Source organism: Juglans regia, chromosome 8, assembly GCF_001411555.2.
Source record: "Juglans regia cultivar Chandler chromosome 8, Walnut 2.0, whole genome shotgun sequence".
Classification (NCBI taxonomy): Eukaryota; Viridiplantae; Streptophyta; class Magnoliopsida; order Fagales; family Juglandaceae; genus Juglans; species Juglans regia.
The window spans coordinates 24,500,943-24,515,950 of NC_049908.1; the positions used below are offsets into that span (position 1 = coordinate 24,500,943).

General features: G+C 34.4%; 1 pseudogene; it reads left to right on the forward strand.

Moving 5' to 3' along the window:
- Positions 1-2,774: 2,774 nt before the first annotated feature.
- LOC109019699 lies at positions 2,775-5,480 on the forward strand (annotated as a pseudogene).
- The last annotated feature ends 9,528 nt before the right edge of the window (positions 5,481-15,008 follow it).

Genomic DNA, 15,008 nt, shown 5'->3' on the forward strand with positions numbered 1-15,008 from the left:
ACTATGCTGAGGTATTCACAGGATATGTAATGCACTCATCCAAGTTTTGTGGTAAGATGGTGGTTTGACACATGTATCTAGATAATTCTTTTTCTTAAGTCTTTATGTATGAGTTTTGGAGAGGATTGAGAGCCAACAGATGCTAAAAATTGTGATAAGCGTTCATTGATTTTTTTTTTTAATGGGCACTTCTTTTGAAAATATCATTACATGGTTTGTGGTATAATGACATATATACTTGGGATATGATGAAGATCAATTTAGGATTAACAATTGAGTCTTTCAAGCCAACCCTTTCAATTATAAACTCCTAGTAACCAACTTTGAGCTAAGAAACACATATAATTTTTTTCTTCATATACCTACATTATCCATACATCTCCACATTGGAATATAATCTATAAACTTTTGTTTTGACCGTTTAGATCCCAAGTAAGCCTGTGGAAAGAATGGGTGAATTCTCATTTGTTAGTGTTCCTATCATAAGATCAATGATTGCTTGTTACTTGTTCATAATTAACTAAATCTCCATGTGATTGTGTGTACACCACTTCTCAACTCTATAGAGAGAGTTCTTAGACAAAATAATATTATACCCGTGAGTTATGGAGTTGAATATTTTGTTTGAGATGTTCTTAATATTGCATGTGTCAAGGTTTATGGTAAGATGGTTATGGCTTGGAGAACACACGCTCTGTGAATTGCTACAGGTGTATTGATCTTGATGAGTAATTGGATTCCTTATTTTTTTTTTTCATATATGAATCTGAAAATTGTGAATTGATGGACTATTTTAGTATTTTCTTTAGTTTCTTTCATCTCTTTTGCATAAAAATTGCTATGGATTAGTAATAAGCAAGTTGGAGGATGTGATGAGTGTACGAAAGTGCACTCTAAAACCCTATTATTGGATTAAAATGCTAAAATATGAATAGAAATCATAGAAATTGGGATACTCCTAAACATATTTTTATATTTAATTTCAAAGTTGATAAAAAAGCAAGTCAAAGCCCAGTTAAATTCAAATGAAGATTTTCAAGTAGGCAAGATGTTGAAACAAGCTAAGAACTTTTAACGAGTGTAGAACTCTTCAACTAAGGATAATGATGGGGTTTGAGAGCAATTTGGATCAAGAAAAAAAAAAGAACAAAATCACAAAAGGAAATCGCAAGAAGTCTAAGTCTGAAATTTGCTAGGAGACAACATAGACATATTTTAGTATTTTGATCGTAACTTTTCACTCACATATCATATGGATGCGATTCTTGATTTATTGAAAAGTTAGATTAAAGGGCTACAAAATTATCTCTAATAAGGATTTATAAATTCGAACTATTGAAGCATGTACATGGCCGACAAGCTGAGTCTTAAAACTTAGGTATTTTTTATGCGGGAATCATAAAAATATTATAGTTTATTTCCTACCTTATATAAGCATATCATTCGTATGAAATTGAGGATTTTATGGAGGATAGATGCTCATTCTGAAGAGATGAGAAAAATACTATTTTTATTTTTTTTTAGTTCTTCCATGGAGAACTAGATATTGGATAAAGCCTAGGGCGAAAATTGATCATTGAAAATATCTTAACTTTATTTCAATTCATAGATTAAGTTTTATTATTTAAGATTTTATGATTCAATTATCTATTTATTTTGGATATTATAAGTATGAGACAATTATATTAAATATTGGTATGGTTTGATTTTGTTGAGGTATAGGATTATGAATATATGATTGTGATTTAAACAGACTTTTCATGCCAATAGATATCTTTTGCTGCATTATTGTTTGAGAACATAATGTCATATTTAGATCTGATATTCATTTATATATATGAAAACTGTGGTTTGTAAAAGGAGAATAGATTCTAAAATTAAATATAAGAAAGTAAATGAATATAGTGTCATATTTTCCAATTAGGAATTTGGTGCTATAATTCTTAATTGTATATATAGTTTGGATTAAAAAAGTTTGAGTATTGGATTCGGTTGATGAAAGTCTGAAACTTTACTTGTCTTCTTATCCGTGCCCTAATCTCATTTTAATTATGTACTTTAGGTAGAATTTTCATATTCTTGTCATATTGTAATTTGATCTTTTCTTTTAAGCTAACGTCTTGTTGTGTTTCTTCCAACTCTATGTGAATCGACATCCGGAACTGTATTATAACACTGCATACTAGTTTGGGAGTGATCAGGATCAGTTCTGGTTGGTTTTAGCATTTTAGAAACTGATTCTAGACCTGACCGGTTCCACCGGTCCAGTCTAATTTTTCAGTTAAAATTTACACCCCTACTTAGATGTTGTAGATGTGTAATTTGTTAGCGATTAGCCATGTTTTGTGTGAGTTGGGAAGCTCATATAAGTTGTGGCATTTTGTTGTAGTAAGCTATGAAGCTATTTAGTCTCGAGTAGAAGTGTTTGTGTGGTTGCATTGATGTTTTTGGTTTTTTAGCTTATAAATATAAACTGATTTGAGATGGTATAATGATTTTTTTTTTTTTTTGTTGAACATATATGCATACACATTCCACACACATGTAGCGGACTACAAAGGTGAACTTGGTGGAGTTTTACAAGGACACTCGCTGTCTAAGAAGAACGATAAATTTGTGACATCTGCCATAGAAGACATTTATGTGAGTAGGATATTTACATCAAGTGTATTTGCTGCACGCAATGATGATTTTATTTTTTTATTTTTAAAGTGATAATTGCATAAATAACACTTGTGTCAATAACCGATTCTTTTGTCCATGTGTAGAAGGAGATGGTTGGTAAGTTGGATGATCTGGAACCTAAGAAATGTACTGAGGAGGCAGCAGCGACTGTCTTTTGGGAGGTACTTGGTCATAAATCAGGATATGCAAGAGGCCTAAGAGAGATGGTCATACTGGAGTCTACAAGACTACATGACCGTGAATGGGAGAAAGAGTGCTTAGTTGTAGTTGAAAAATATAAGAAAGATGATGACTATTACAAGTGTTAGTTAGAGAATTTGAGGGGAGAGATGTGAGTACTTTTGGAGAGACAAAATGAAACCGACAAGATGTTGAGGAGTTTCTTCAACAATTTTCCGTCTCATGGAGAGTCTCTTGGAGAGACTTAGTGGGCTGGTTAGAAATTCTGGGAATATATATTTTTTTATCTATTTTGGGTGTTTTTTGATAGTCAAGATGGTGGCTAGCCAATATATATATATATATATATATATATATATATAATATATATATATATAAAAACACTTGGTGGGAGGTTAAATAGTTATGTTTTATGGGAGCTAACTAGGCAGGTGTAGAATTTTTGGGCTTTTGACACATCCTTAAATGCATTTAGAGTGCTTTAAGGTTCATGTTTTGTGTTATCTAGTGTCCATGTCCTTTTTTCTTCAAATAGGGGGCAACTATGGTTGTGACATCATTAAGCAATACTAGTAATAGAAGCATGTAAGTATATAAGCCACTAGTACTTTTCTACACTTATTACAATGTGTATTGGCCTTTCCTAACTTTACAACTTGTTATACAAGATCGACAAATGGTATTCTTGGGATCGTAAGCCATTACTGTAAAATTTTATACATGATATTCTGGTTGCTGGGTAACTGGCCAAGTCTTTTGTATAGAGTAAGTTTGAGCAAAGTCGTTGTGAAGAATTCTACGTGGGCTGGATGAACATTTGATGTCATGATTCAAAAAAGTAAATTTATTTTGTAATGAGTTGATTTTAGGTGCTAATGTTCGATTAATGAGTATTGAATGTTTTTTTAGCATGGAGTTGACTTTAGGTGATATAGTCTTCTTTAACCTCCCAGTCAAGTAATTCTTGACAATGATAATATCCTTTTAAGCTATTGTTCATACTAAATGAGGGTAATTGCATTTGGTTAATGGAATCAAATGACGCCACATTTGGTTCCTAGTGGACATTTACTACAGAATGATTAAGCAATTGCACTAATATAATGACATCTAATAAACAGAGATTCTTAGTGCCTGTATATAGTGTGCTAGTAGGGTAAATTTTTGCCATCTCTCTAATGGGTCTGCCATATAGTTACTTCTGCTGGGTTTAATTGGAATCGGCCTGTGTTACAAAAGAAAAGATATGGACCTCCTGGTTCATGAGACTCCCATGTATCAACTAGTCATGTTTATATCAGAAAGCCTCATTATCTGCTAAGATTGCACATTTGCCACTAACCGCTGGTTTTTTCATGGGAACTGCTTTTTAAATACATTTATATATATTCTAATTGGCTGGGCTTTTTGCATTGCATGGTAATGGTCTCTATCTCATATGGCACTTTCTTGGGTTTTAGCTTCCAACAGCAACAGCAATGATGTTTTCTTGCAGTGCACGGTAGGATGTTGTGTTTCTAAAAATATGTTTTGCAGACTTTGACTATGATGTTTTGTTTTGCTTTTTGAAGGCCTTGAACACAATAAACTTCCGAGAAGAGAATGAGAGGCTTAATATTTGGGTGGCATATATTAATTTGGAAAATGAATACGGAAATCCTCCACAGGTACTAGAAAATACGCTTTTTTCTTGCTTTCATCTTCACTGTTCTTGAATTGAGTTTTATTAATTGGTGTCTCTCTTCAGGAAGCTGTTATGAAAGTATTCCAGAGAGCTTTGCAGTATAATGATCCAGAAAGGGTTTATCTAGCACTTCTGGGAATGTATGAAAGGACTGAGCAACATAAATTGGCTGATGAGCTTCTTGACAAAATGATCAAGAAGTTCAAGCATTCCTTCCAAGTACTTGTATTGTCCCTCAATCATTTTCTTTCCTTTATCAAAATATCAAGTTACATATTCTATGGAATTTTAGGTTTGGTTGAGACGGGTACAAAGGATCTTGAAGCAAAAGCAGGACGAGGTTCAGCCTGTTGTAAGTCGTGCCTTATTAAGCCTTCCCCGCGAAAAGCATATCGATTTTATCTCACAGACTGCTATACTTGAATTCAAATGCGGTGTTCCTGATAGAGGAAGATCCATGTTTGAAAGAATTCTGCGTGAGAGCCCAAAGAGAACAGATTTGTGGAGCGTTTATCTCGATCAAGTACAGATCCTTCTCAATGTTTACTATCCTTTTTTGTTTGATCATGTCTGAGTTTACGTTCTTGTGTCAAACTTGGCAGGAGATTCGACTTGGAGATGTGGATGTGATACGTCCTCTCTTTGAGAGGGCAATCAGTTTGGACCTCAAGGATGGAAACATGAAGGTGTGTACAACTTATATATAAATATATATATATATATAATCATCCTTGAAGCTAAAATAATGGCCTTTTCTTTTATATATATATAGTTCTTACATGGGTGTTTCGTTGTCTTGATTTGCAGTTCTTATTCAATAAGTTTCTTAAATACGAAGTCTGGTGGTGATGAAGAAAGGATCGAATATGTAGAACGGCAGGCAATGGAGTACATACGTCAGAGACAAAGTGTTTCTGCATGGATGATATGAGAGTTCTAAGGTGTGAAGGGGCACTTAATGGAACGACACTGTTCATAATTAATGAAACCATGCGCAAGCAGTCTCACAGAATTTTTCACGATTTCACATAGTGATATATTGGATGTGTAAAAAATAAGGCTTACAAATCTTTGAGTTGGGTGGTGCTAGCGGGTCGCCCAATACTTATCTCTAGGCGTATCACTATTAGAAATGTGTAATTTGTTTTTTTATTATTTTTTTATAAATATTTTTTTTAAAATTCTTAATCATTAAGAAAAAAAAATAAAAAATATATAATTTTATTAATAATAATTTTTTAGTTTTTAAGTAAAATAAAAAAAAAATTTAAAATATTCATATTAAAACTTTGAGCAGTAATATCAAATTATAACATTAGAGAACCAGAGATATTGAATATGCTATTAATGTGGTTTAAAGCTTGATTTTTAGGCTGCGTTTAAATATTGAGTTAAATTAAATTGAGATGATAAATATTATGAAAATATTATTTTTTAATATTATTATTTTAAGATTTAAAAAAATTAAATTATTTATTATATTTTATGTTAAAATTTAAAAATATTATAATTTTAAGTTATGACGAATTTACTTATCGACTCTATGATAAACAAGGAGGCAACGACAATATAGCCTCTTGTTGGCTGCTTGTGGGCTCCAGAAATTAGTCATCATGTCGCCATCAAGTATTTTCAGCATGGAAGGAACCATAATTGGAACCGCATAAATTTGACTACTAATGATTGACCAGAACATCTCTCCTCCCCACAGAACGGGCAAAGGTCATGGGCACAAGGATGGGAGGAGCAGCACATTTGGAATAGAAATATTGAGTAAATGGATGAACCATAAGTCTAGTTTGGACATCTTCTTAGAGCTCATGTCCTTGCCTATATACAAACATGACATTTAAAATTATAATATTGAGTCGAGATTTTTATTTTTTAAGAAAGCTCGATATATTATAATTAAGGGAGATGGAAATACATGAATAAAAGGGAAAGAAGATCCCGACAAATAACATTTCTTAACTAGTGCAGTACTATAGAAAAAGAAATGAGCATTGGAAACATCCTACACTTCCCCGCTAAGAGGGAGCGAACAAAGTGGCAGTTTTTAGCAATCCAAGAGTAGAATTGTAGTTCCATGACCATAGGCCACAATGCATTGGTGATTGTAGTGGTTGTATTTTGTCTTGAAGTGGCTTTTGGGAAAGTCCAATGCCTCGTCTTCACGATCTTGTGACCAAATATGACAACTCTTATAAGAAAGAGTGAGATAAAAAATCCAAACTCCATTGCGTTATACGTCATCGCTTGGGGTGTACATTTAAGTCGCTTACTCGACCCGACCCGAATATTTTGAATTACTTGACCCGAATTACCCAACCCGAAATGAAACAGGTGTGAAAAGGAAGACTTCCGTTTGAATTCTGAATTGAGTTGGCTAAATCAGTTAATACTCGATAACTGAACGACGCCGTTTTTCTTTTATCAATAACATGTTTTCTTCCATACGCTAACCCTCTCGCACTCTGCCCTCTCACAGACTCACAGTTAGCCCTCTCGTACTCTGCCTCTCGCACTCAGCCCTCTTGCAGTCTTAGCCCTCTCAGTTCTCACTCTCGGTGTTTCAATCTCTCTCTCGAAAAAAATGTATGAATGATTTGAACCGTTAGGGTTCTTGAGTTTGGGTTTATCTTGGTTGTTGAACTTTTGGGTATCATGGGTTTCCAATTCCTAGGCTTTCCAATTTATCTATTTTGGTTTTTGGTTTTTGGTCTCCTTAGTTTTTTCGCAATTGATACCGGCTGTTCCTGATGTTGTCCTACTTTTTTTTCTTTGTAGTGATGATTGTCGATTTTGAGTATGTTTAGAAATTTAAGCCCTATTCGTTGCTCTTCTGTTTTCTGTTACCAAATTAAAATGGAAGAAGAAAATTAAAAGAACTAAATGAAGTTTTATGGTCTTTATTCCACGAGCTTACAACTTATAATCAAGGTACTCCTTTTTGGTTTATGCTGAAGATTGAGTTTACTTCTTTTTCTTTCTTATTGACATGCGCGTTCATGATTGATTGATATTATGTATATGCTTGGTCTTTGTAATGGGTTCACGCTGAAGAACAATGTTGTCAAGCACCCTGAAGTTTTTCTGCTCAATTCCATTACATGCATACTTCAAATGAGTCTTGGCTTTGTTGGGCCTTTGCGTCCTTGTGTTCAGAAGATCAGTATATGGGTGTTACGAGGAGTTTTGGCATGAATTGGAGTTCTGGCATGGTTTGGCCTTCAACGTAGCTAAGGAGTTTGTTTCTTGGGGTCCCATTATTTTTAGTTGCTACTATATTAGGTCTATCTTTGTAATCCTAATAAAGAGCCTTAGCTGCTCTTAATTCAATGGTTATCTTTTGTTAGGATTTCCATCTTTCAGATTGAATAAGACTTAAATTAATGAATGAAGGATGCAAGTTTTTATTCCAAAACTTTGTTTGCAAGAGGTCAACTTTGATAACCAAGAGTAATTTTGTCACAATAGTGAATCAGAGGAAGAGGGATCCCTCGTCATTTTCTGTTAACCTTAACCACATCCCCATCAACTTTATAATGGGTTGAGTCTGATCTAGAACCAATATTCTGGTTTTTTAATCTTCATTATTCATGTCTCCTAACATGGCTCTACCATATAAAGGGATTAGTATTTGAATTCAATGACGTAAAAGTCTTTCTTTTTCTTTTTCTTTTCTTTTTTTTCTTTTTCCTTTTTTGTCACGGAACTGACAACATAACAAAAATATGCAGCTAGCTTGTGGTATTGAATTACAACCTTATCTTTTTATATTGTAAAGTCTTGCTTATTGGGAATCATGATACCTGATCATATATATATATATATATATTGACACATGTGATGTATATTGATATATATATATATATATATTAATAATGCTTTATTTATCTCAAATTGCAGATATGGAGTCTAGTGCTACTGTGCCGTTGTCAAGGTCTGAATCAATCCGTAGTGTAATTAATTTGGATAGCTCTCTCCCCACATCTACTCATTCTCATGTTTGCCCTCCTATCAAAAGATTTGGGGCTAGATCAGATATATGGCTTCATTTTTCTAAGATTGAGAATGAGGATCCCAATGACCAAAGAGCTGCATGCAATTATTAAGGTAAGACTTTATTATGTCATTCCAAAAAACAAAGTATTTCATCATTGAGAAACCATATTGACACATGTAAGGCCTTTATTGAGACTGCGATTGGAAGGGATAACTCCCAATAAAAAACGACCGAACCTAGGAGGGATGGGATGGATGGTACATCTAGCAGTCCTAGTTTTGGACTTGCCAAGTATAATGAGCAAAAAATAAAGTTGGCAGTAGCTAAGATGATACTTGTGGATGAGCTACCATTTAGATTTGTAGAAAAATAAGGATTTAAAGACTTTATAGCTGCAGTTGAATCTAGATTTTCAATCCCCTCTCGCATTACTATTATGCGAGATTGTATGAAAATGTACTTGTCAGAAAAAGAAAAGTTAAAGGACATATTCATGACATCCAATTATAAGATTTGCATCACTACTGACATGTGGACATCAATGCAAAATCTTAACTATATCCGCATAACATCTCATTTTATTGATGATGATTGAGTTTTGCATAAAAGAATTATAGGCTTTATGAAAGTTCCTAATCATAAAGGGACAACAATAGGAAGAGAGATCGAGTCATCTATACTTAGATGGAGCATAAAGAATATGTTTACAATCACAGTAGACAATGCATCCTCTAATATTACTGACCTTGATTATTTGAGGAAGATTACCAAAATTAGAGATTGTTTGGAACTAGACAATGACTTTGTGCACATAAGATGTTGTGCACATATTTTGAATCTTATTGTCCATGATGGCTTGAAAGAAATTGATAGATCAATTGTGAAAATTCAAAATACAGTGAAATATGTGAAGTCTTCCCCTGCAAGACTTGAAGATTTCAAGTCATGCGCAGAGAGACAATATCTTGAGTGGTGCGCTTCTTTCTCTTGATGTTTCAACCAGGTGGAACTCAACATATCTGATGTTAAGTGCGGCTCTAAATTATTATGCGGCTTTTGAGGTTATGCAAGATGAAGACAATCAGTTTGGTTTGCATTTACGTGAGGTTGGAGAAGGACCACCAACTTTAGATGATTGGAAAATCGTCAAGATTTTTGTACAATTTTTGAAGATTTTTTATGATATCACCTTGCGAATTTCAGGCTCAACTTATACAACTTCACATTTGTTCATCAGAGAAATAGCTTCAATCTAATAACCATTTGATCAAATTTTCTATGGGTGACGATGATATGTTGAAAATTATGTCGAAGATGATGCTGTTGAAATATGATAAGTATTGAGGGGATTTTGGGAAAGTATACAAAATCTTATTTATTGCCGTTGTGCTTGATCTGTGCACCAAGTTGGAAGTTTTGGAGTTTTGGTTTACAAATTTTCTTGGCCATGAGTGAGCGTCCAAACTTGTTACAAAGTTAAAGAGGATGATCAAGCGAATGTATAAACAATATTCAAAATTCAATATAAGTTCAAGTGTTGATGAGAGTCAAAGCAACACAACGTCTTATAATACGGAGGATATTTATAGTAGGTATCGGTAGTATCAAGCATCAAAAGGTGTCGTAGAGTCCAAATCAGAGTGGGATCGATATTTTATAGGGAGCCTTGAAGGATTGACACCCAACTTTGATATTTTAATGTTGTGGAAGATAAATTCAATCAATTTTTTGATCATTGCCAATATAACTTGAGATGTGTTAGCTATTCCCATGTCTATTGTTGCTTCTGAGTCGGCATTTAGCGTTGGAGGTCGTGTCTTATATTCATTCCATAGCTCATTGGCCCCTGCAACAGTTGAAGCTCTTATCTGCACACAAAATTGGTTGATGACTCCCTCCGTTAATTATGACTCCCAAGATGTAATGGAAGATGCAGAAAACTACAAGTTAGATACTAGTAAGATTCATATTTGAAGAATATTTTCATATAGTCCTTTCAATTAATTATATTTTAAACATAATCTTTATTTTTTCATGTAGAGATGATGATGAATATTTTGAATGAATCCGATTGAAGATTACTTGAAGTTTCCTTACTAACTCACGGTGATTATTGAAATTCCTTATTTGATTGTTTCCCATATATGCTGGCTGCTTCAGATATGCTTGATAAGAGGAGAATCTTATACCATTTGTATGCTTGAATTTCCTTTGCAGGTGGGTAGTCCAAGTTCTTCGTTGAGTTACTGAAAGTTCAATTTTTTGGGGTCAAAGTCTAGTTCAATCTTATACATAATTACAAGTGTGAAAATGCAAATATTATGGAAGAAATATAACACATATATTTGTTTTTGGGGTTAGAGTTTGGTTCAATTATTGTTGCTTTTCTAGAGTAAAAAAGCTTATAGGATTAATTCACTTCAGGCTCATTGCACTATGGGCTCTCAATGATTGAGTAAAAAAGCTTAGAGGATTAATTCACATGAACGGCACTTAGCCATGTCAGGGCCATCCTTTATCATTGACAATGTATATAATCAATGATTCTATATACACATGCAATGTCAAGGTCATCCTTTATCATCATCGAGTAATGCCATTAGTAAATAGCTCAGGGTAAAAAATGCTACCATTTAATAAATAATGCTATCATCTAATAAAATATGTATTATAGGCCATCCACTCTTTGTATCTCTTTCAAATCACCATTGTCTCGAAATTAGACAGTTACTGCATTAATGCATTCCCACAACTTTTAAGCACTTGCTAAAGCCACAGCTCCATGAAAATGTGAAGGCATGAGCATAAGTACATATGCAGTTTGGACCAACTCTTATAGACTCCAACAACTGTGACGACGCGTGGGGCCCACGTTCCTGTCTCCTTGCAATCACAACAATCAAATCTAAAGGATCTGATGGTGGCGAATCTGTTGGTTCAGCATGTGTGGTGAGAAAAGCTTCCATAAGGGGTCGCGCGTGAGGCCCACGTGCGGTTGTTGACGGTGCATGAAGCGGGCACATCAATTATCATGAAATTGCCGCTTCTCTTTGAAAGATGGGCGGCCTGGGAGCCTTCTCGTACGACACATCTCTTAGATGTTGTCGAAAAACTGCAAATCTGTCCTTTTCGACCTTGGAGGAAACAAAACAACTAAGAAAGTAGAACTAACTTTATAGATAAAGTAGGTAGACGGGGAAAGAGGAGAAGGACTGCAAACAAACCAAATTTGAGCTTTGGAGACTTTTCTACGAGAGAGAGATAGGAACAAACTTTTTTGTAACACCTCGTACACAGAGGAGTCGGAGAGTTACTACATGTTACCTAAATCATCTCCCAACAAGATAAATACAATTCCCAAAGACGTCATAAACATAAACTCATCTTATTCAACCAAACATATATACATTCCCCTATGAGAATATCAATGAAATAATCCAACAATATCAATTAATAACTCCACAAATTCTCCATAACAATATCAATCTACCATAAAACCAAGTCAACATAATGAAAAATATCCTCTAATAACTACAGCACCCTTAGGTAAGGGTACTCAATAAATCATCCTCAACTAATCCATGGCCATGCTTCCTAACCTTGATTTTCAGCTAAATCATTCAAATCATCTAAAAAATATTGTGGAGATAAGACCGCTAACCCCAACACTAAGGGCGTAATAGTATGTACCAGCCAAAGGAAAGTGATAAGATTAACTGCATGCATAAAAGATTTTAGTTTTATGAAGGAAAGTACAAGGTGGGAATGTTTTGAGGAAAGAAAACCATTTTTAAAAGAAAAATCTCATCTTGTAATGCTTTTAAGAAAAGAAAACGTTTTATGTAAAGTATGTATGTGAATGAGAATGCATGAATGAAAATTATGTTCTTATATTTTTACGGTATGAAATAATGTTTATTGAGTATTCAACCCATTTTGTTTTTATGTGTGCCCCACCCAGGAATCAAATGAGGACGAAGCGTCAGGACAGACACGGCCCAAGAAAAAGGTGATGGAAGCCTAGACATTTTGTGTAACATATGAAATTCTAATTTGTAAAAAGGCTATTTTAATTTAATGTTTTCTGCTGCAAAACTCTCCTAGATTTATAAATGCAAGTATTAAATTCTGAGGTAAAATCTTTTATATCCTAAAAAGGGAATGAAAAAGTTTTAAAATGATCAATAATTCTCATCTCTTTTTCTTAAAAACTATTTTCTAAAGTCCCACCAAGAAGATGGGTGTTACACGCGCGTCAATAAGTCTAGGTTCTATATCACTCCTACTTAGTGGAGTTGACATTGGACATGCATCACACTGCAAGGGTGCATAATCATATGATGATTTATTTTCTTGATAGGCATCATCGTCAGTTAATTCACCATCAAGTTCTTCTAACACCCTCGACACTGGTGGAGTGTCATATACATTCTTATTTGTTTACTTCTGCACAACATACCAATTCCATTTCGCCTTTATATCCCTAATGTAAAAACACTAGGAAGCCTGGCATGCCAACACAAATAGTTCATCCTTATACCAAGTCTTGTCCATGTTGACACAAGTCATACTGTCATCCACTCGTACCTCTCATTTTTTATTACCGTCAAACCAATTACATCTTAACAAGTATACTCTACGCCCTCCCATGTAGTGTAACTCCATGACATTATTGATAACACCATAAAAGTCTACATTATTAGTATCTTGGTCACTAATTACCAACACCCCTGAATTTTGTATACGCTGTCAAAATTCACGTTGCTTCTTATTGAACTTTTGACCATTTATAATGCAAGCAACATATGATGCAACCCAACGTCTGGACCGCAAACTAACGCATATAGATCAACATACACATCAAGTGGGTTGGTGGTACGCTGGTCCTGAACCTACAACAATATTGTTGAAAAATTCATCACTTATAGTCTCGTAAACTTTTACATATATCAGAGTTGGGTTTATTTTAAGTAGACAGGGAGTAAGCTAACTTACACGTTTCTTGAACTAAGTTTAAAACTCATTTTGATGCTTGTGATCAATAGAATTTGGGTTATTGGCCTTACATTTTTTGTAGAACATCAATCAACCAAGCGATATAAGTAAGTTACGTAAGGGACAACAATCGGCCAAGCGACATAAGTTACACAATGGACATGCAACATAGTAGGTTGTCCCCCAAAAAGCTATAAGGAAGTAAGTTTGTAAGTGAGATATCATAGATGCTTACTCTAGGTAGGGTTCAGCACAGTTGTTAAGCATGTACCAAATTGCTGAAGTAAGGAATTTATCTTCTAATTGCATATTAGAAGCCATATCCAAGGGATGAACTACCTGGTTGAAAGTTTTGAACCCATCTATAGTCTCCTCTTCTCCACCATCAATGTTGTGGTACACTCGGTTAAACTTCGTCACAACATCTTGGAGATATATTGAGCAAAATGTCATGCATTCGATATGAATGTAGGCTTCCGCTATTGAACCTTTTGGGCGTGCTTTTCTTAACATATTGCTTGAATTTGCTAAGATACCTCTCAAATGGATACATCCATCTATATTGTATTGGACCCTCAAGTATGGCCTCACGAGATAAATGGACAGCCAGGTGGACCACAGCATCTAAAAAAGATTGAGAAAATATCATCTCCAATTTGTATAGAATGGTGACGATATCAGTTTGAAACTGGGATAGGCGATTAACATCCAATGTTCGAGCGCACAGTTCTTTGAAGAAACTACTAAGTTCAGTCAAAGCCAAGACATTATCACTTCTTAAGAAACCCCCCAACAACAATAGGATGTAATCTTTGCAAGAAAACATGACAGTCATGGATTTTCAACCGTGAGATTTTGGAATCGCATATAGAAACACAGTGCGAGAAATTACAAGCGAACCCATCTGAAAATTTCACATCGCCGAGCCACTTACAAAATTTACTCATTTCATCTCCGTGTAAGGTGTACAATGCATCTGGCATTGTAACACGTTCACTTTCATGCTTCAAATGTAATTCTTTTCTGAAACCCAAAATCTACAGGTCATTCTGTGAATTGATATTATCCTTCGTTTTCCCAAGAATGTTCATTAAAGTGCATAAGATGTTATCGAAAATATTCTTCTTGATATGCATAACATCGATTATGTCGAACCCGTAGTGTTAACCAATAAGGTAGCTTAAAGAATACGCTATAATTTGTCCAGTTCAACTCTTTAACAGTGTGTTTTCTCTTCCTACGAGATTTACCAAATTGCACATCCCAAGCATCTATAGTTCAGTTAAAATATATGCTCCTTCTAACACCCTTCGTGGCATTCGATAATCTTCTTTATTGTTGAACAACCCATTTTTGGTTCTCCAAATGTGATTTGATGGTAAGAAACGTCGATGTCTGATATAACATTATTTTTTGCCATACTTCAACTGATTGGAGTCTGTGCTTGCATTGCAAGAT